Source organism: Cyprinus carpio, unplaced genomic scaffold (assembly GCF_018340385.1).
Source record: "Cyprinus carpio isolate SPL01 unplaced genomic scaffold, ASM1834038v1 S000006738, whole genome shotgun sequence".
Classification (NCBI taxonomy): domain Eukaryota; kingdom Metazoa; phylum Chordata; class Actinopteri; order Cypriniformes; family Cyprinidae; genus Cyprinus; species Cyprinus carpio.
The window spans coordinates 113,207-134,194 of record NW_024879337.1 but is presented as its reverse complement, the minus strand read 5'-3'; the positions used below and the strand labels follow the sequence as shown (position 1 = coordinate 134,194).

Genomic DNA, 20,988 nt, shown 5'->3' with positions numbered 1-20,988 from the left:
TACTTTTATATACTAGAAAGTGGGCTAATTTAGTCCCAAGGAGTATTGAAACAGTACATTTACAGGTATACTACTAGAACACTGAGATTTGTATACTTGCTACATAAAGTATACTTAAAAATACTTGAACTTTCCTTAAGTATACTTAATAAAATGAACTTGAAGTATACTATTTTTTGGTAAGGGTCAGTATAAATAATGCATGTGTGATCTGGTTATTTGGCATCATTTTTACTGTGCCGAGATGAAATTATAGTTACATAGACACATAACGACTCGGATAAGTATGTAACCCTTGATCCCTGATGGAGAAGTTATACCGTGACAACATTAGGGGTCATACTTGGGAGCCCCTAATGTTGTCATGACATAACTCGTAGTGACCGACAGATAGTCTAGTCAAGTCAACTTTATTCGTAATATCGCTTTATACAATACTGGTTGTCAAAAAAGGGAAGGGAAAACATGTATATTTATTTTTATTTACAAGAGAGTCATTCCTAATCAAGTCTTTCCATCAAGTCAATTTGTGAAGAATTAACCTGAAATATTTAGCCAAAAGAATGATTTTCAGAGCTTTTCTAAACCATCTATAAAAGAATGCATACACAAAAGGGTTACACAGAGAATTCAAATATCCAGTCCACAAAAAACATAAAATACGGTCGGTAGTATTGTGTATTCAAGAAACGGATCTACTAGATTACAGAAGAAAAAGGGTGAGATGCTCACAGTAAAAACCCCCATGATGATAGCCAGCATTTTTGTGGCCTTCCCCTCGGTTTTGTTTATAGATACAGTTTTTCTTGCCCAAGTGTGCTGAATGCTGTGTAGATTTTGATTGTCTTCGTGCAACAAGCAGAATTTTTAAATAAATGCTGACAGCAATTATTGTGGGAAGGCTGAAAGCAAGAAATGAGGAAATGGTGCTGCTGCGGTTTTGAAAGATGATACAAACATTATCGGAATAAAACTCCTCACCACCTAAAATGTTGAGCTGTAGAAACACCATAGAAAATCCAACAAAGGCAGCCAGAACCCAGCATAGGGAAATCATAATGAGTGAAATAAGAGGTGTGGTTTTATTCTGGTACTGAAGAGGGTGACATACGGCATAATAGAGATCGATTGAGATGAAAAATATGTGCAAAAGAGATGTGGTGCATAACATAATATCGACACTGCTGTGTATTTTACAGAACATGTCTCCCAAGTACCAGCAAGTTTCAACAGAGTGCAGCATGCTGGGAGCCATCACAAAACCTCCGATGAGCAGGTCGGCCATGGCCAGAGACAGGATGAGGTAGTTTGTTGGTGTGTGCAGCTGCTTGAAATGAATGATGGCAACGATGACCAGCAAGTTTCCACATACTGTGGTAAGCGCTATGGCACTGGAGAACAAATAAAGCAATATTTGAATCTCTGACCGGTAGACTAATCTCTCACAGGAGTTGTTGGACGACTCAAAACAGAGAACAGGTTCCCCGTCAGCCCTAGTCCAGGATGAATTGTTTTGAAAACAAACAAACAAACACAGACATCTATGTATAAGCAAATAATGCACTGCTTTTCTTATCATATCAGCAACATATATATCATATCATAACAGCAATGTGACCTTTTACCACTTATAGTTAGATTTCATAGCCATAAACACATCAAAACATTATAAGCCCTGCAGCTTGAACATGAATTATACCATTAGACATTCTTGATAGACTTGTCTATGCAAGAGCGAACATGCAGAAAGCACTTATTTTTATCCTTACCCCTCCTGCGTTTCATCACTACTGTCACTACAATCGATCATCTATCAACAGAAAGCTTTTTCCTATGAGATTTTCCTCTATATTGACCCTGAATTACATAAATCAATGAATGCAATCTGTTAAACTTAATCTTTTTCTTAATTTTTCCTGGATATTAAAACAGAGTTCAGCTGCTTGGATTGAATTCAGCATGCAATCATTATTTAAATTTTCTTCATTTTAAAAGTATTTTATTTGCATTTGTATTGTTTTGCCTTTTTCCCAGCCCAAGGCTTTAAATTACAAAATAATTTATTATATATAAATTATATAATAATAATAATTGTATCATTTATTTTGTGAAAATGTTTCATTTTTCATACATTACAGTTGTCCCACAGTTGTGATGTCATTTCCATCATCACCAAGTTAATTTTGCCCCAATAAAATCCAGGTCACTTGGGAGGGGTTATATTTCTGTGGTATTCAGGATATGAAATTGGCCTTCGTAAAACAAGAAGTCAGACATTTTTTTACTGAAAGTTTGAGATATAGTGGAGAGGTTAACATTGTCAAGGTGCCCAATGGCATGATGGGATCCTTATTTTTTCATGCTTTTTATAGTGTTGATGAAGACAATGCAAAACTCACCATGTTAATGATACTTGATGCATGAAATATTAAAGCTAGATTATAGATTTAATTCATAGATCATTGTTGAAATACAGGCCTTTGCATATTTCATTAGAATATGTTTAAAATCCTAATCAAATGCCTTTTTGATTCCTCCAGTGAAACTGTGATATCATACCTGTGTAATTTCTGACTCTAGAGAAATCCTGTTGTGGAAAATAACTGGTGGTTTAGTTTTATGTCTTCTTCATCTAAACATCTTTCCAAGCTGAGGGACTTATTAAATGTGATAAACATGTTTGCAATATGTCTTCTTGTTTATCGGCACATTCACACCTGTCCTCATTAAACACCAAAAGAATCACACTTGATTCTGACTGATCCCTCAGAGGCGACTAGAGTTGCATCATTCTGATTGTGTTAATGCAATAATACAGAATAACAAAGAGTGAGGTTTAAAAAAAGTAATAAAAAACAAGGTAAATGATAATCATTAGTAAGCCTTTAAAGTGTTTATTTTGTGTAAATGTTGTGTCTTTTTGTATTTAAAAAATAAAAAGTGGATAAAAAGAGATTTGTGGGTAGAATTGGACATAATGGTCAGGGCAATATTTAGGCCTATAGCATATGAAGTTAATATGTTCCAGTGCTTTTGTTTATTAATACTTTACAGTGTTGAATGAACTGTAATGGATTTCTCTTACTTCAGCCACCATCTTGGATGCAGTTTTATCTTTTATCTCTCTTATCGCAATGCATTGTGGGACTGTAAATTTTCTTAATAAATTTTGCATTTGTATTTTGGAGATCTACATTTAGGTGCTTCAGCAAGAGCAATGAATAGTCACCCCATAATCAAGTAAATAAAATCACATCAAATGCAAGAGTGAATAGCTTTGATATCCACTATACAATTAAAAGTTAAGAGTCAGTAAGACTTTTTTAAATTAATATTATTTATATAGCAAATATGCATTAAATCAAAAATGACAGTAAAGATGTATAATGTTACAAAAGAAAACTCTATGTAAAATGTATCATGGTTTCCTCGAAAAATATTAAGCAGCACAAGTGTTTTCAACATTAATAATAATAAATCTTTCTTGAGCAGCAAATCAGCATATTAGAATAATTTCTATAGGATCATGCGACTAAAGACTGGAGTAATGATGCTGGAAATTCAGCTTTGTTTCACAGGAATAAATATTAATTATATTAAATATATATTAAATACATTCAAATATATTCAAGTAGAAAACTGATATTTTAAATTGTAATAATATTTTATTTCCGATCAAATAAATGCAGCCTTGGTGAGCGTAAAAGACTTTCAAAAACACACAAAAAAAATCTCACCAACCCAAACTCTTTGACGGTAGTTTGTGTACTAGGTTGAAGAATCATTGAGCCATGGCCAAACCAGAAAACTGAAGTAATGTATATTTTAAGTGCTTGGCTGTTATTTGCTGCCTCATCATGTAGGAGGGTCAGAGAAGATGTTGAAGTGTATTTAAGGGACTCTTAACTTACTGTTAACGTACTGGTAGTCCATCTAGGTCAGAATTGTATAAGTTTTTGTTTTCTAAGACTGAGACAGGCAGCATGGATTTATCATCACAAGAATACGATTCCCACTCAGTTTTGTTATCCTGCAGTGAACAAATCTTGTCTTAAAGGCACACATCATATTTCCACTCAGACTGTGGTGTATCTCTTGTTGGTGTCTGCAATGACTGTGACCATTCTAGGAAATTCGGTGGTCATCATTTCCATTGCGCACTTCAAACAGCTCCAGACTCCCACTAACACCCTGGTGATGTCTCTGGCTCTAGCAGACCTGCTGCTTGGACTGGTGGTCCATGCCTTTCAGTATGATCCGTTCTGTGGGATGGCTGCTGGTACTATGGAGATGCCTTCTGTTTGCTACACTCCACTTTTGACTTGTTTCTCACATCAGTGTCTATTTTTCATCTCATTTTTATTGCTATTGATCGACATCAGGCTGTTTGTTATCCGCTTCAGTATCCTACAAGAATAACCATACCTGTTGCATGGGTCATGGTGATGATAAGTTGGAGCATGGCTGCGTTATATTCTTATGGTTTAGTGTACTCAAAAGCTAATGTGGAAGGACTGGAGGAATATATTGAATCAATATACTGTATGGGAAGTTGCACTTTGCTTTTCAATGCATTGTGGGGAGCTATAGACACATTAGTAGCTTTTCTCTTGCCTTGTTCTGTCATGGTAGGACTGTATGCAAGAATTTTTGTGATTGCAAAAAACAGCACGCTAGAAAACTCTGTGAGGCAAACCAGCAGGAAAACGAAAATATGTTTAAAAGCTCTCGACGATCTGAGCGCAAAGCAGCAAAAAACTCTCGGTGTGGTAGTGGGTGCTTTTATTATTTGCTGGCTGCCATTTTTTATTAACTCTTTGATTGACCCTTACATCAACTTTTCCACCCCAATTGCTCTCTTTGAAGTATTTGTCTGGTTAGGCTACATTAACTCAACTATAAACCCCATCATATATGGCCTTTTCTATCCATGGTTCAGAAAAACCCTTTCTCTTATTATAACAATGAGAATATTTGAACCAAATTCTTCTGATATCAATGTTTTTACGGTTTGATTCCATTTGTGCAGCACATTATCTTTGCAAATTACATAAATAAAAGTGTAAAATCAGGTCTTTATTCTGTGCAAAATTAAAGGGTGATCTAAAATCAGATCTCTGGCACACTTATAATGCTAACATTGCATGCTGAATGATGAATCTGAATTCTGATTTGATGACAGACATTTTTTTAAATGTATATTTTATTTATGTATATTGTACATGTTTTCAGTGTACAAAAATGGCATGCTGAAGCTTAGGGCATATTTCTTCTGTAGGTTTTTGTACATTAACATTTATGCATTTTAGACAGATGCTTTTATCCAAAGTGACTTACAGTGTATTCAGGTTATACATTTTTTTTCTACCAGTATGTGTGTTTCCTGGGAATTGAACCCATAACCTTTTGTGCTGCTAACACAATGCTCTACCAATGAGCCAGACATTGTTTCCAGCCAAAGAAGGTCTTTAAAAGCCTTCCAGGAGAACGTCATACCTTATGTGTTTTTATTTATCACAGTAGTATTTGCTTTGAAATACATGATTCTGCTTGCTGCCATCTTTGCTCATGTGTTCAGTTTCAGAGATTTTTAAATTAGATTATAAGGCTGAAGATATACAGTGTTACCTTGATAAAGTAGAGAAAATTAAATATACTGTGTATATTGTTGTTGTTGTTGTTGTTGTTGTTTTAAATGGGTGGTTTATGAATTGGGCCCAAGACATTTAATGTTCAGGGAAAAAATAAGAGGGTTAAATTGTTTAATAATATTTACAGTATGTAACACAGGGGTGGCCAATGTCGGTCCTGGAGAGCCTTGCTCCAACCTTAATCAAACACACCTCAACCAGCTAATCAAGGTCTAGGCGTTACTAGAAAGCTACAGGCAGGTGAGTTTTTATTAAGGTTGGAGCAAAACTCTGCAGGACTGTGGCCCTCCAGGACTGACATTGGCTACCCCTGATGTAACATATAAAGCTTGTTTGCTTTTTTGCCTTTCTGTGCAGTTAACGAGAAAATGGCATGATATGTTATGATCCGTGGTGCTGCATTTTGATTCATAGGATTTATTTTTTCTTTTGATAAGACCATTAAAGAGATCCCTGCTATAATTAATTCTTCTAGTAAAAAAAGAATGGATTTTTCAGCTAAAACTGCATAGTTTTCATTTATGGACAAACCAAAAACTTTAATGTAATTTAAGCTGGTACACTCTCAGAGAGAATGTACAAGCTGTCGCTGGGTGGTACCCTAAAAAAGCCCAAAGGTACATATCTGTATCTTATTTACCCCTAAATGGTAGTACCTTAAAGCACGTGTCAAATTCTGATCCCGGAGGGCCATTGTCCTGCAGAGAGTAGCTCCACCAAGGTCCAAAACACCTGGCTGGAAGTTTCTAGTAGTCCTGAAAACATTGATTAGCTGGTTTATCTGTGTTTAATTAGAGTTAGAACTAAACTCTGCAGGACAGTGGCCCTCCAGGAACTGAATTTGGCACCCTTTAAGGTACATGCTAATACTTAAAATGCATATTAGTGCCTAAAGTGACATTTTAGTTCCATTTAAAAGGGTACCGCCCCAGTGAAAGTTTTGTACCTTTTATTGAGAGTGTATATTTTTTATATTTAATAAGTGCTTGTTGGTCATTTGCTGCTGTATGATGATATGTGAGGGTCAAAAAAAGCATGAAGTGTATTTAAGGGCCTAACTTGTCCAACTGAAACAGAATCAACTAGATTTGTGTTTTTACTGAGACAAAGACAAAGGCAGGATAGATTTATCATCACAAGAATACAATCCCACTCAGTTTTTGTTTTTGTTTGTATGAGCAAAAATAAAGTAATTCTGGCACACTATGCCTTATGTATGAAATTAAATACTGCCTCCCAAATGATGTAAAAACAACTTGAATTCAGATCTGATGGTACAAACATATAAAAAAAAAAAAATGCAGATTTTTAATCAAATATAAAAGTGGAATGCTTGTGTGAAGCTTAAGGCTCATTTATTCAGTAGTTTTTTATACATTCAGTGTAATTTAACCTAATGTCTATAAAAGTCTTTCTGGAGATAGGAATCCCTTAGAATTCTTATAATAGGGCTGGGTTGAAATATAGATTCTTCCATTTTAATTGATTTTTATGAACCGATATTGATTCTGAAATCCCGAGAATCAATCGTAGTTTGCTGGTTTCAGTTGATGCGTGAACAAAAATGCACTAAACATTAGCTATTTGTAGCGTGCTGCCATGCAATAAACTGCTGTATGCTTTGTATGATTTGTAACTTCTGATATGAAACCAATTCCTAGCTTTCTGATTGTTTATTTTATTACAAAATTTTAATAATAAATACCGTTTTGGCACTCTTTAATGTGGCGCCACAGAACGCAGTAGTGGCCTCAGATCAAGCTAAGCGCTAGCTTAGGGAACACCACGTGAACTGATCATCTCTTCACCTTTACTACTAGTAATAGCACAAGATAAACATGAATGAACATTAGAAAATATGTTGAAAGATAGAGTACAGCTTACGGAAATGTATCATCTCTCGTGTAATCGCGCAGTCTTTTAACTGCAGAAAGACGTCACCTTTACCTAAGAAAAGTTATTCAATGTCCCTCAACTCTAGAGAGTGTTTTGCTAATAATATGCTCTATATTACATATGTATATTTTTTTAAAACTGTTCGTAAATATTTAATATATCTAATTCTTTAAATAAATGTGTCATAAAAACAAGCTCTTAAGTGAGCCACCATTGAAATGTTTATCCTTTTTTTTTTTACTAATCGGAGTAGAAACATATAGTAGCCTATATATTAACAAGTTATTATTATTGCTGTTGTTGTTGTTGTTACCAACTGCTTTGTGTGACATTTAAATGTTTCTAAACAAATCAGTTCTTAGTTTTAACCCAAAATACTATACAAAAGTACAAACATACATTTATAAATCCAAATTCTACAGCATTAGAGATTTTTTCCTTTAAAAAAAACTGTACTGTACCTAATGTATATCCAAATTAATCAATATTGAATCGAATCGAGATCAGAATTGAATCAAATCACAAACTAATCAAATTGTGAATTTGTGTCAGTAGCCAGACCTAATTCTTCTTCATTCAATGACAGTAATTTAGATCATGGGTGTTCACTTCAAGAATGAATTCATTTCAAGAATTTTTCATCTTAGTCATGACATAAATGTCATAGCTTTCATTTATAAATTTAGCATTTTTTTTTTTTATAGTTTAAATTTTATGTAAACTATACTTTTATACGATAAATAATTGAATAATGGACAAACCAGAATATTTAAATAATGTAATTTCCGTCTGTGTGTATATGTGTGTGTGTGTGTGTGTGTGTGCGTGTGTGTGTTTGTGTGTGTGTGTGTGTGTGTGTGTGTGTGTGTGTGTATAAATATATATATATATATATATATATATATATATATATATATTATATATATATATATATATAAATATATACTTTAATTTTAAGAAATGATAATACAAGGTTATGTCAAGCTCATTTATAAACTCATACTTTTTTTTTTATGAGCGCTTGATTGTCATTTGCTCCCCTGTGATGATGTGGGAGGCTCAGACAAGAACATGAAGACTATTTAAAGGCCTGACTAGACTAGAAAGAACAGCATTTTATAGGTTCTAGACTGATAGGATGGATTTATCATCACAAGAATACGATCCCACTCAGTTTTGTTATTCTGCAGTGAACAACTCTTGTCTTAAAGGCCACACATCATGTTTCCACTCAGACTGCGGTGTATCTCCTGTTGGTGTTTTAGCAATGATTGTGACCATTCTAGGAAATTTGGTTGGTCATCATCTCCATCGCGCACTTCAAACAGCTCCAGACTCCCACTAACATCCTGGTGATGTCTCTGGCTCTAGCGGACCTGCTGCTTGGACTGGTGGTTGTTCATGCTTTTCAGTATGATCCGTTCTGTGGATGGCTGCTGGTACTATGGAGATGCCTTCTGTTTGCTACACTCAAGTTTTGACCTATTTCTCACATCAGTGTCTATTTTTCATCTCATTTTTATTGCTATTGATCGACATGAGGCTGTTTGTTATCCACTTCAGTATCCTACAAGAATAACCATATCTGTTGCATGGATCATGGTGATGATAAGTTGGAGCATGGCTGCGTTATATTCTTATGGCTTAGTGTACTCAAAAGCTAATTTGGAAGGACTGGAGGAATATATTGAATCAATATACTGTATGGGTAGTTGCACTTTGCTTTTCAATGCATTGTGGTCCGTTTTAGACACATTACTAACTTTTTTCTTGCCTTGTTCTGTCATGATAGGACTGTATGCAAGAATTTTTGTAGTTGCCAGAAAGCACATTAGAACAATCGGTGAGGCAAACCATCATGAAAATGAGAGCACGTTTAACAGTTCTCGAAGATCTGAACGCAAAGCAGCAAAAAATCTTGGTGTGGTCGTTGGAGCTTTTATTATTTGCTGGTTGCCATTTTTTATTAACTCTTTGATTGACCCTTACATCAGCTTTTCCACTCCTTTTGCTCTCTTTGAAGCATTCGTCTGGTTAGGCTATATTAACTCAACCATAAACCCCATCATATATGGCCTTTTCTACCCATGGTTTAGAAAAACTCTTTCTCTTATTATAAGATTGAAAATATTTGAACCAAACTCTTCTGACATCAGTGTTTTCACTGTTTGACTGGATCTTTTTCATGTAATTTTAATCTGTCTCACAATTTGATCTTTTCAGCATTTGTTGTTTTTAACTGAACTCATACTTTCTTACTGAAATGATTTGTGTATTGTGCACAAATAATGAAACAGTATAAAAAACATTAGAACACAGTTTACATATTTTCCCCATATATAAAATGTAAAACACTACATACAAAAGAAAAATACCCATCTAGTCTTAAACAAGCAATTTATATATTTTGCACTCTGTACTCAAGTGGTTTTTTTATGATCCATATTTGATGTTTAATCCATGTAAGATTAAAGGGTGCTCTAAAAATCTATAGACTGAAAAAAAAAAAAAAAAAAAGTGTCAGTCCAACTAGTAGTCTGCATCAAAAGCCAGGGTTACAAGTCAAGATTTTGACAACAACAGACAAAAGCAGTCCATCTTAGTTCAGTTTAGATACATTTGTCAAGTGAATTTATATAAGCACACATTAAGGTAAAAACATTTAAGACTAAAAACAAGTCTTAATTAAAAAGCTTTATATAATGTCATGTCGCTTTGCAGACTAGATTTTATGGCTGCAGATAATGACACAAGTACCAAAATAATCCAAAGTGGTGAGTATTTAACCATGAACTCTATTGTGTACATTGTCACTTATTTACTATAGTGTACTATATGGGAAAAGTCAAAAAAAAAAAAAAAAGTGTACTGGTAAGCATTTGCTACATGAACAATACATATTCACAGAAGCAAAATTTAGTAACCAAAAAGCCTTTGTATTGTTTTTGAGAATGAAATCATGAAGCCAAATCATTTTAATATCTGAAAAAATAAAAAATTAAGACTAATCATGTGCTTTTTATAATGCTGATTGCTCAGTTTATGTATCTGATGTTTTTTTTCCCTCAGTGAACAAATTATGATTGTCCTCTGCGTTACATTCTTGTACAATAAAATAAAGTAATTGTTCCTCAGTGCTGTAATGATCGGTCAGAAACATGTGGATCCATTTGCAGCACTTTATTATAAAGCAAGGTGAACAACAGGCAATGGTCAAACAACAACGGCAGGAATGTCAGAGGCAAGACAGAGGCAGAAACGATACCAGGCAGGAGTCAGGGCAACAAGCAAGCAATCAATGTTCCAGAAGGCGAGATCACAAGGGGTAGACAGCAGAGAATCAGAAATCATACAGTCTAGCGTCAAACACGGAATCAACTCAGAATGGTGGGGGGGGGAAACACTCAGAAATGTCAGCAAAACAAGACTTCGCAGTGAGTGTAAGAGTGCTGGTTAATAGGCCAGTGATGAGCAACACCTGTGCAGGTAATCAGTCCAGTACAGGGTTATGGGAAATGGAGTCCCAGGATGAAGGTTTATACTCAGGTGAGGGGTGCCCTCTGGTGGCAATCGGAGAGAGCCACAGAGGTCTGATTCATGACAGAGCCCCACCCCTGCGAGCGGCTCCGGATGCGAGGGGCAGACCAATGCTGTGGGCTTCCATGGGGACCGGGTCGGGGGTCAAAGTTGGATGAGCTTGATGAAACTCAAGGGTGAGTGTGGGATCCAGGATATCCTGGGTGTTCACCCAGCACCTTTTCTCTGGGCCATATCCTTCCCAGTATCTGGTTGACTGCAGCACTTGTCCTCTGCGTCAGGAATCCAGAAATCTCTCTGACCTGGTATGCCTCCTCACAGTCCACGGTTAGGGTAGGAGTACTCTTGTCTGCGACCTCGTCCTGATCCCTCTCCTCTCCGGCAGGCTTGAGCAAGAAGACATGGAAAGTGGGTGAGATATGGTAATTTGCAAGTAAAGCCAAATGACACTGGAGTAATCTGCCTTAGGATTTTAAACAAACCCACGTACCTGGGACTTCTTTCTCGCTGGGTAGTCAAAGTCACAGATCCCTGGTGGATTGGCAGACCTATTGTCCAGAAGTATATTCAGGCCCCTCCCTTCTCCGACGATCGGCTTGTTCCCTGGTTTAGTACACTGCTCTTTGTAGGTGGACATGAGCTGCATTCCAGGTGTTCTCGCTTCTCCTTAGCCATTTGTTGACAGCAGACATGCTAGAAAGGAGTGAGGCCGGTAGATGGTTTGCGGAGCGAGTTTTGCGCATACGCTGCCCGTAACAGGAACAGACTCCAGTCATTCTGATTCTGGTGGCAGTATGAGCATAAGAACCGGGTAACTTCTTGGTAGAGCCTCTCAACTTGGCCATGGGACTGTTGATGGTAGCCAGAGGAAAGACTGAGGTTGAGTTGCTGGCAGAAAGCTCTACAGACTCTAGGCGAATTGGGGGCCCTCTGTTGGAAACTATATCTTCGGGGAAGGCCATAGAAGCAGAAGACCTGTACCAACAGGACTTTGGCGGTTTTCAAAAGCAGTAGGCAGTTTGGGTAAGGGTATGAGTTGACAGGCTTTGGAGAATCGGTCGATGACTAAGAATTCTGGAGTTGGGGAGATCAGTAACAAAGTCAATTGCGATATGAGACCATGGGCGTTGAGGAACGGGAAGGGGTTGAAAAACCTGCAGGATGTTGGTGAGAGGAATTGGGCATGTTACATTGTTGAACAAATTTGATAGTATCCAGCAGTAGGGATGACCACCAGAAACGCTCAGACAACAGCTGGACTGAAGTTGTGATCTCGGGGTGTCCTGAGCTGGGAGAATCATGTACCAGATGCAACACCCGTTGTCGAAGATCAGCTGACACGCAAGTTCGGTCGTTGGGACAGTTCGGCGGTGGTGGATTGTTGACCTGAGCTTCAGTGATCTCAGTGATAATGTCCTTGAACTGGTGCTATAATCAGAGTTGACGTGATAACGGTTTCGGTGCTTCTCAGAGTAGGTGACTTTAAAGTCAAAGTGTGAAAAGAATAGTGACCATCGGGCTTGCCTTGGTTAAGGTCGTTTGGCCGAGCGAATATACTCCAGGTTGCGGTGATCAGTGAGTACCAGGAAAGGAACTTTAGCGCCCTCTAGCCAATGCCTCCATTCCAAGCAATCCTTGAGCTGTTGGAAAGCGTTCTCTGAGCTGATGGTGACCAGTCTAGGCGTTGTCTAGGCATTGTCTCCAGGATCAGATTGTAGGCACTGCGGAGATCGAGCTTGGTGAAATACTTGGCAGAGCACAGTTGCTCCAGGGCAGATGGAACCAGTGGCAGTGGATATCGAAACTTGACTGTGACATCATTCAGACTTTGGTAATCAATGCAAGGCCTCCATTCTTTTTCACAAAGAAAAACCCTGCTGACGCTGGAGAGGTGGATGGTCTAATGAAGCCCTTAGCCAATTCCTCTATGTATGCCTTCATTGCCTCAGACTCTGGTTGTGATAGGGGAAACACTCTACATTTCGTAGGCATCGCTCCAGGAAGCAGGTCGATAGCGCAATCACTGGATCGATGTGGTGGGAGTTGAGAAGCCTTTGACTTGCTGAATGCCTCTGTGAGATCTTGGTACTCGACAGGGTGATCTGATACAGTCGAGACTTCCGAATGTGAGGAAGGAATGGAGGTTATGACACGGGGTTGAAACTGCCGTTTGTAGGGAGCCAGGCTTTAGTGTGAGTTCTTGGGTTCTGAATTTGATCAGTCCTGTGCCCAGAGGGTGTCCATCTAGCGCTGCCACTACCAGTTGGGATTCACACGGAAGAGGAAGGTTATGAGTGTTGGCGAAACTGACATCAATATAATTTCCCGCCACCACAGTCTATTAAAGCGCTCGCCTCAACCATAACATCAGTAATGGTCAAGGAGACCGGTACTTCAAGAGTATATGGGTTAGAACTCACCGTAGTGGTATCTTTTGGAGGCCGGTCTAGTAGGGCAATTGGCTCTTAGATGACCTGGCAACCCTCGGTAAAGGCATAGATGGTTCCTTATCCTGTGCTTTCTTTCCGCCGACGAAAGACGAGTGACTCCAATGTGCATGGGTTCAGGGTCTGGCATGGCTGCGGAGATGGGTGATAGAGCATGTGACTGTCATGAGGAGCGTCATGCGTGTAGTAGGTTGTCGAGGGGGATTGAGAGATTAATGAACTGTTCCAGTGTCTTTCCCTTTTCGCGGCAGGTAAGTTCTGACTGTAATTCAGCGGATAAGCCCTTGCGGTAAAGCAGCTTCAGGGGACCAGTATCCCAACTGCGAGTTTGGGCTGAGAGTATGCAGAAGGTGAGAGTAATCCACTGCGGTATCTCTGCCCTGACAGTACGAGCAACTGTTCACTAGCCTCTTTGCCACAGGCTGAATGCTTGAATACCTCTCAAAACTGATGAAGGAATTCTTTGAAGGAAGGAAATGACAGGCTTCTGTCCTCCCAAACAGCCGTAGCCCATTCCAACACCCTTCCTGTCAGCAAGGAACAGATGAAAGCCACACGACTGTTGTCTGTGGGATATAACAATGGTTGTTGATTCATAAACAGGGAACATTGTAAGAGGAAGCCTTTACACTTATCTGGAGTTCCGTCAAACCTCGCCGGTAAGGAGAGTCAAGGGTTAGCAGTGTGCGTACTAGCTGATCCATTAGTTGGTGGAGGCTCAGGCGTTGGGTGGGCTTGGTGACGGCATGACCAGTTGCATGGATTGCAACATTCCCACCAGTTCCTCCTGAGAGACGTAAGGCGTTGCAGTTGCTGCTGGTGAGATGCCTACCACATTAGCTTGGGCTGAGACCTCAGAGGATAGTTGATAGACCACCACTGGATCCGGGGGGGGAAATGGCAAAGTCTTCTGTAAATAATCGGTCAGAAGCATGTTTGGGATCCATTTGCAGCACTTTATTATAAAGCAAGGTCAACAACAGGCAATGGTCAAACAACAACAGTAGGAATGTCAGAGGCAAGCTAGAGGCAGAAACGATACCAGGCAGGAGTCAGGGCAACAAGCAAACAATCAGTGTTCCAGAAGCCGAGATCACAAGGGAAGGCAGCAGAGAATCAGAAAAGTCAAACAGTCCAGGGTCATACACGGAATCAACTCAGAGTAGTGCGGGGAAACCACTCAGAAATGTCGGGGTGAGACAAGACTTCACAGTGTTGTGTGTGAACGTTTTGGTTAAATAGGCCAGTGATGAGCAACACCTGTGCAGGTAATCAGTCCAGTATGAGGTTATGGGAAATGGAGTCCAGGGTGAAGGTTAATACTAAGGTGAGGGTGCCCAAACAAAAAGAAGGGGGGAATCACTCACTGCTCTTTACAGAATAGCTTTTGTAGCCTATTTAATGTATACATTGAAGACTAAGTATTTTATTTTATTTATTTTTTATATATATATTTGATGACTTTATTAATTTTTGAAGCATTTCTTGAATATTAGGCCTTCCTGAAAAAAAGAAAAAAAATATTATAAAATATTTCATTTATGTCTTTGTTGTAGTTTTATTTGTCCTATGCTTGTGATTTTCTTATTTTAACTTACTAATTGTTTACTTAATTGCTTAAGAGTTATGGGGGGCAACATGTTTATTATAAAAATTAGGAGGCCGTAAACTCATGACTCATGAGGTAGCTGATGCTGATTAATTCTCGGCCACTCCCATAAATGACACCTTTCATTTGCCTTTATATAAGCAAACTGGCAGTGAAATTCTGATTTAGGATCCTGGATCTGCAGTCATATCATAAACATGGGCCTTGAGCTTTAAAGCACAGAGGACTTTCTCTATGGAATTCCTTGAACATCACTGCTTCCCCCCACCGGAATACAAAGCTGCTCTCTTGACTTTCATTTGACTTATGTCAATGTATTTTTGTTTCTTGTACATATCTGCAGTCTCTGTGCTGACGGTGTGTGGAAATCTACTTGTCATCATCTCGATAACAGTTTTCAAGCAGCTTCACACACCGACCAACCTCCTCATCCTCTCACTGGCCCTTTCTGACTTCTTGGGTGGGAATTTGTGTGATTGCCGGTTGAAAGCCTTTCGGAGCATTAACTCCTGTTTTTATATGGGAAAGTCGCCACTGTCGGATCTTTCATGTGATTATGTCTGTTATTGGATCTGCCTCACTCATTAATATCATGCTTGTAGCTATTGATCGTTATTTTGCTGTATGTGAGCCACTCATGTATATGTCTAAAATGACAATTAGAAAAACACTGATGTGCATAAGTTTAGGATGGACTGTGTCCTTCTGTTATAATCTAGTACCAATTGAATTTGGGGAATTCAAACCTGACAGGAAAACAACTTTCTTCTGTCTAAGAGAATGTGCAGTAGTTGTCAGCACACGCCTGGGGGTCCAGCTGACCTGATAGTGAGCTTCATTGCTCCATGTATAGTAATGGTAATACTGTATATAAGAATTCTCACTGTGGCCTTGAGACAAGCTAAAGCCATTTCCATAACTTCAAAGAAAAGGGCATCTCAGAAAAATCCGAAATCATTCAGGGGATCAGTAAAGGCAACAAAAACATTGAGTATAATTGTCTTCGCGTATTTCATGTGCTGGGTTCCCTGGTATATAAGTATGCTTAATATGAAACAATTTCAGAAGTCATCTGTGATCCTCTCTGCTTTACTGTGTTTGTTTTACACGAATTCGTGCATCAATCCCTTTATATATGCAATATCTTACCCCTGGTTCGAAAGGTCAGTGAAGCTGTGCTTAGCCTAAAAATACTGCAGACAGCAACTAACCAGGATGAAACTTATATCCTGAAGACTGTTAATATGAAAATGCATGTATTTGTTACAAAAATTATGTTTGCATTTGTGATCTTTGTTGGCCTTTTGGCATCCTTGATTATCATCGTTTTAGAATGACAGTGCAAAAAAGCTTTTAAAATTAGATGTTAAAGTGTGAAGAGAGCTGTAACTGTCTTTGTTCATTTTAATGATGAATAATTATAGGTAGGCTAATCCATGTGTAAGTCATAATATTAAAGTCTACTATTAATAATAAAGTAAACACAAGAACAAGTTATGGTTTATTTTTTGAGCTGAGGTAAGTCTCATATTTAGAGACAGCCATCAAATATTTGGGAATGAAAACACCTGTGCACAAATACACAAATGTCCTGAACTCACGCGGAAGGTTGAAGCAAACTCAACTCAGGCGTCAAGAAATCAGCTGGGGACTCGGAGTTTCACTCAGCAAATCCAGGTAAACTAAACAACCAACGTGCTAATCAAAGTAGAAGACATGTCATTATAACATACACAGTGTTAGTACATTGACTTAATTAAGAAGGGCTTTACAGAAAAGGTCAGTGAGAAAATGAAAAGAAGCGTCGCTGATACTGAACTTCATTCAGTGTGTTCATTTTGACAGCGCGTGACCTTAACATTTATTTGAAAAACAGTTCCCACACTTTCATATTCCTGACCATCTTAGTGAATGTTTCGTGTGTCAGTAAAGTAAAAATAAAAACTGTCTGATTTTATAAAATGAATGTGTTTCTGACTTCCGGCGCTGTGATTTCCGCATTCTTTCGTTAGCACTGGTCGGTAAACTAGTCACATGAACAAGGTGTACTAGTTAGTCTGCTAGCATTTAGCTATTCTCGTATCATTATTAAACTATTAATAAAGCGAGGCACGTAGTCATACTATATGGGGCGAACTGTCACAATGAGAACGGCACATTACAGGCTCTATAGAATTTACCATAATGCTGTTATGGACTCGAAATAATATAAATAATACATTGTCTCACATTTTAGCGTTTTCCAACACATGACAGACTTTAAGCTCAGCTTGCCCAGACATGACATCATGAAATTATATATATATATATATATATATCTATATATTATATATATATATATAGATATATATATATATATATATATATATAATAATAATAAACTTTTCCGTTTAAATCTACCTTTTTTATATAGTCAACTATGTATGAACTATAGCACATTAATGTAATGATATGTGAAAGTTATTGGAGGACAGAATGCACATGAATATTTTAATTCAAAAGCAACATAAATATATAAAAAGGATATATTATTATATGTTTTATTTATAAAACAGCTGCTATATATACATGCACATGTTTGCCCTGTAATCCTGAGAGCAAATGAGATTTAACGGTAATCTTTCTAGGTTTGGTGAATTATTCTGTGAAGATCTCCATCATGTACCGATCAAGTGGAGTTGATGCAAATGTGCTGGCGCAGAATATAAGTTCAAATATCCAAAGAATAACATTGCTAAGTGAGTAATTTGACTGCATTCATCCTTATTTATGTGCTGTTGACCATAAATGTTGAACTAGCATACTTATATATATATATATATATATATATATATATATATATAAAACCATTCATTTCAGCCTAAAATCTAACTGGAAGGTTGCTCAATCCTCGGACCAAATGTTGTCCATATTTCTGTTACTCATTTTAATGAGAAAGAAAAACAAAAAACATATCAAACCACAACATGCAAAAGTCTGTAGGTGTATTATTAATGGAAATGAATGGAAACCATAATGCACACTTTCACATAAACCAGTAGCACAGGAGGTGTTTTCCAGCAGAGTGTGTGTTTTTTCTAGAAATTATCTTTCGTTTTTACCAGCTAATGAAATCCAGCAGATGATGAGACATTTTGGAACGGCACAAGACACGACTGACCTGCGACAGACATTGTGAGTTTGAATACAACCAACTAGTTCAGTTTCCCTTAAATTGACCTATATATGTCAATTCAATTATATTTCTTTGTATTTTCCAAAACCTACAGACAGGAGAAAACAGCAGAAGTCAATCAGCTTGCTAAAGAGACAGACAAATGCATGAAAGATTACAGTGCTTTACCTGTGACCACAGAACAGGTACAGCGTCCTCACTGTCCCACCGCATCACCTCTTATACATACAATAATTCCAGTCACAGTCACAGCACTTAAATAGACTTAAACAAATATGAAGTTTATGATGGAACATTCAACATCCAGAAAACTTTCTGATTTAGAAAATTAAAAAAAATAATTCATAATTTAACTTAAAGGGATAGTTTCTCTCAAAATGTAACAGTTAAATTAATAATTTGCTTATCCTGATGGTTCCAAATTTAATTTCATCTGTGGAACACAAAAGAAGATATTTTGAAGAGTGTTGGTAACATACAGTTCTGTTAACATTGTGTTCCAGTGGTAACCAAACTTTCTTTTTGGGTGAACAACTATCCCTTTAACTGGTCCCTGCTCAGATGTGACATTCCTCTTTTCTCACACAGCGTCAAAGAAAAATCCAGCGAGAAAAGTCTTCATCACTGAATTCTCCAATGCGCTGGCCCTTTTCCAGAAAGCTCAGCGAGAGGTAGCAAAGAAAGAGAAGGAGGTTTTCGTGGCGCGTGTCCGAGCGAGCTCGAGAATTTCAGTATGTTTCATCTGTAACATTTGTGCTTAAGAATTACATAATAAATTGATATTTTCCACCCAACTGAAGGTTAAATCCCAAGATTATTTATACAGTCACCTAATATTTAACAATGAAAAGTGCCAGTTTCGATAGTCCAGCTTTTTAATAGTTATCCAATGTTATTTTATTATCATTTATTTACTATAATAGTTTTTTTGTTAATATCTTTGAATTAGATTTTATTTTTATATTTTGTACTTTTTATAGTTTTTTTATTTAATTTTAAAGTTTTGTATTTTGTTGTGCTTCTGTCATTTTTTTTATTTATTTTGTATTTTTTTATAAATCTGTAGTTTTTATTCATTTTTTATTATATTGAGTAGGAGTTTTAGTTTTTTGGTATGGGTTAGTTTAGTACTTCAAGTTAAAACTGAAGGAAAAGGAGCAATGTTGTATAAGTTTAAGGGTATTTTTAGTAATTTTTATAGTTTACTGTATTTTTTTTATAGTTTTAGCTTTAGTTATTTAAATAAACCCGGGTATACATACTACTGGGAAAGCAAACATATGTCACAACTACTGTAGGGGCATCTAAGTTTGTTTAAAGAGAAAATTGTGAATAACTTTTGTCGCCGTACTGCAGATGATAGTTTGCTTTAACGTATAAAGGGGTTTTGTTTGTGAGTAATAAACGGTTGCCCATATTGGCATAAACATTTATTAAGGTTTTTCTATATGTTTCCTCACAATCTTGATTCTGTTCCCAGGGTGGTGATATCGATGCGGGCGTTGGAGGAATTTCCATCACCCCTGTCCAAGGTTAGACACTCTTAATAATATTTATTAATATTTAGGCATAAAAATTCGAAATGTGTGTCTCCAACTGTCTGCTTCTGTGTGTGTTCTTCAGTGAGATTCATGCCCAAGATCAGAGATATGAGGAGACCATCACAGAAGACAAGGATCTGCAGCTCATTCAGGAGAGAGAATTCAGCAATCAGAAGTGGAAGGAGAGTGAGACGTGTTCAAAACACAGAGACAAACAAACGAAGAGCTAATTGATAGCATTGTGCTTATGTAATTATAAAAGCTATTTGTAATGTTTGGTATTGGCTGTGCAAAATTTAGGGTTGTTTAAACATCCTCTCCTGTTTGTTTCAGTCGGACATCACAGACATTAAGAAAAATCTCAGAGGATCTGGGCATGATGGGCATATGAACAGGGAGCCATGACCGGTAAGATCAGAGAGGGCATATCTAGATTTTTACACTTCCTTAATAAATTTGACTGGCAACCATGCCGACTCTCTCCGGTTGTTCGGAGACGATATCAGTGCATCGCCATTCTAACTGGCTCAAGTCAAAAATAGTTAATCCCAAAAAATCTCTATGCTATTAGGCCTATGAATATTATTGCTTTCTTCCAATGGTGAGTCACAATGAAACAAAATGACTAGGTTCAGTTCACATTCAGTTGAGTTCAGAAAACAAGCATTTATATCATTAAAAAACCGAACCTTTGATGCTCAGATCACTGGTAGTTTGCACCGGAAAATGGGCTCATGTTGGGGCATTTAATTGTTGAAAATTAAACACATGGAGGCTGTCCTTGTGACTATTTGAGCCAAAATCATGTGGAGATAAAAAAATCCCCCTGTTTCCCCTCAAGGTCAGTGAATAAAAGTATCTGAAATGTGAACGGTTCCGGCCTACAATAAAAGGAAATTGTTATTTTACAACAATATTTTGCTTTTTTTTCCTGTGAAATTTTGCAGCTTCACTGAGTTTGGGAAAGAACACATCAAAGAGATAAAAAGGCAGGCCTGGAGATTCCCTTAAAATAAAACCCCAATAAAAATAATATAAATAAGTAAATTTTAAAAATAAAAAAAATCTTGGGGTTTTTTTTTTAAACTTGTCTCTGAGGGAGTGCCCTGTTTGTGATGAAACTTTTAGACAG

At 37.3% G+C, this 20,988-nt stretch overlaps 6 pseudogenes; 5 read left to right on the top strand and 1 right to left on the bottom strand.

Annotated features, from left to right (window-relative positions):
- Positions 1-517: 517 nt before the first annotated feature.
- Positions 518-1,689, bottom strand: LOC109090571 (annotated as a pseudogene).
- Positions 1,690-3,983: 2,294 nt separating this feature from the next.
- On the top strand, positions 3,984-5,015 carry LOC109090586 (annotated as a pseudogene).
- Positions 5,016-8,685: 3,670 nt separating this feature from the next.
- On the top strand, positions 8,686-9,751 carry LOC122144610 (annotated as a pseudogene).
- Positions 9,752-15,374: 5,623 nt separating this feature from the next.
- On the top strand, positions 15,375-16,383 carry LOC109056525 (annotated as a pseudogene).
- A 387-nt stretch (positions 16,384-16,770) lies between these two features.
- LOC122144607 lies at positions 16,771-20,086 on the top strand (annotated as a pseudogene).
- Positions 20,087-20,257: 171 nt separating this feature from the next.
- The window catches only part of LOC122144606, a 7,108-nt pseudogene continuing 6,377 nt past the window's right edge, over positions 20,258-20,988 (top strand).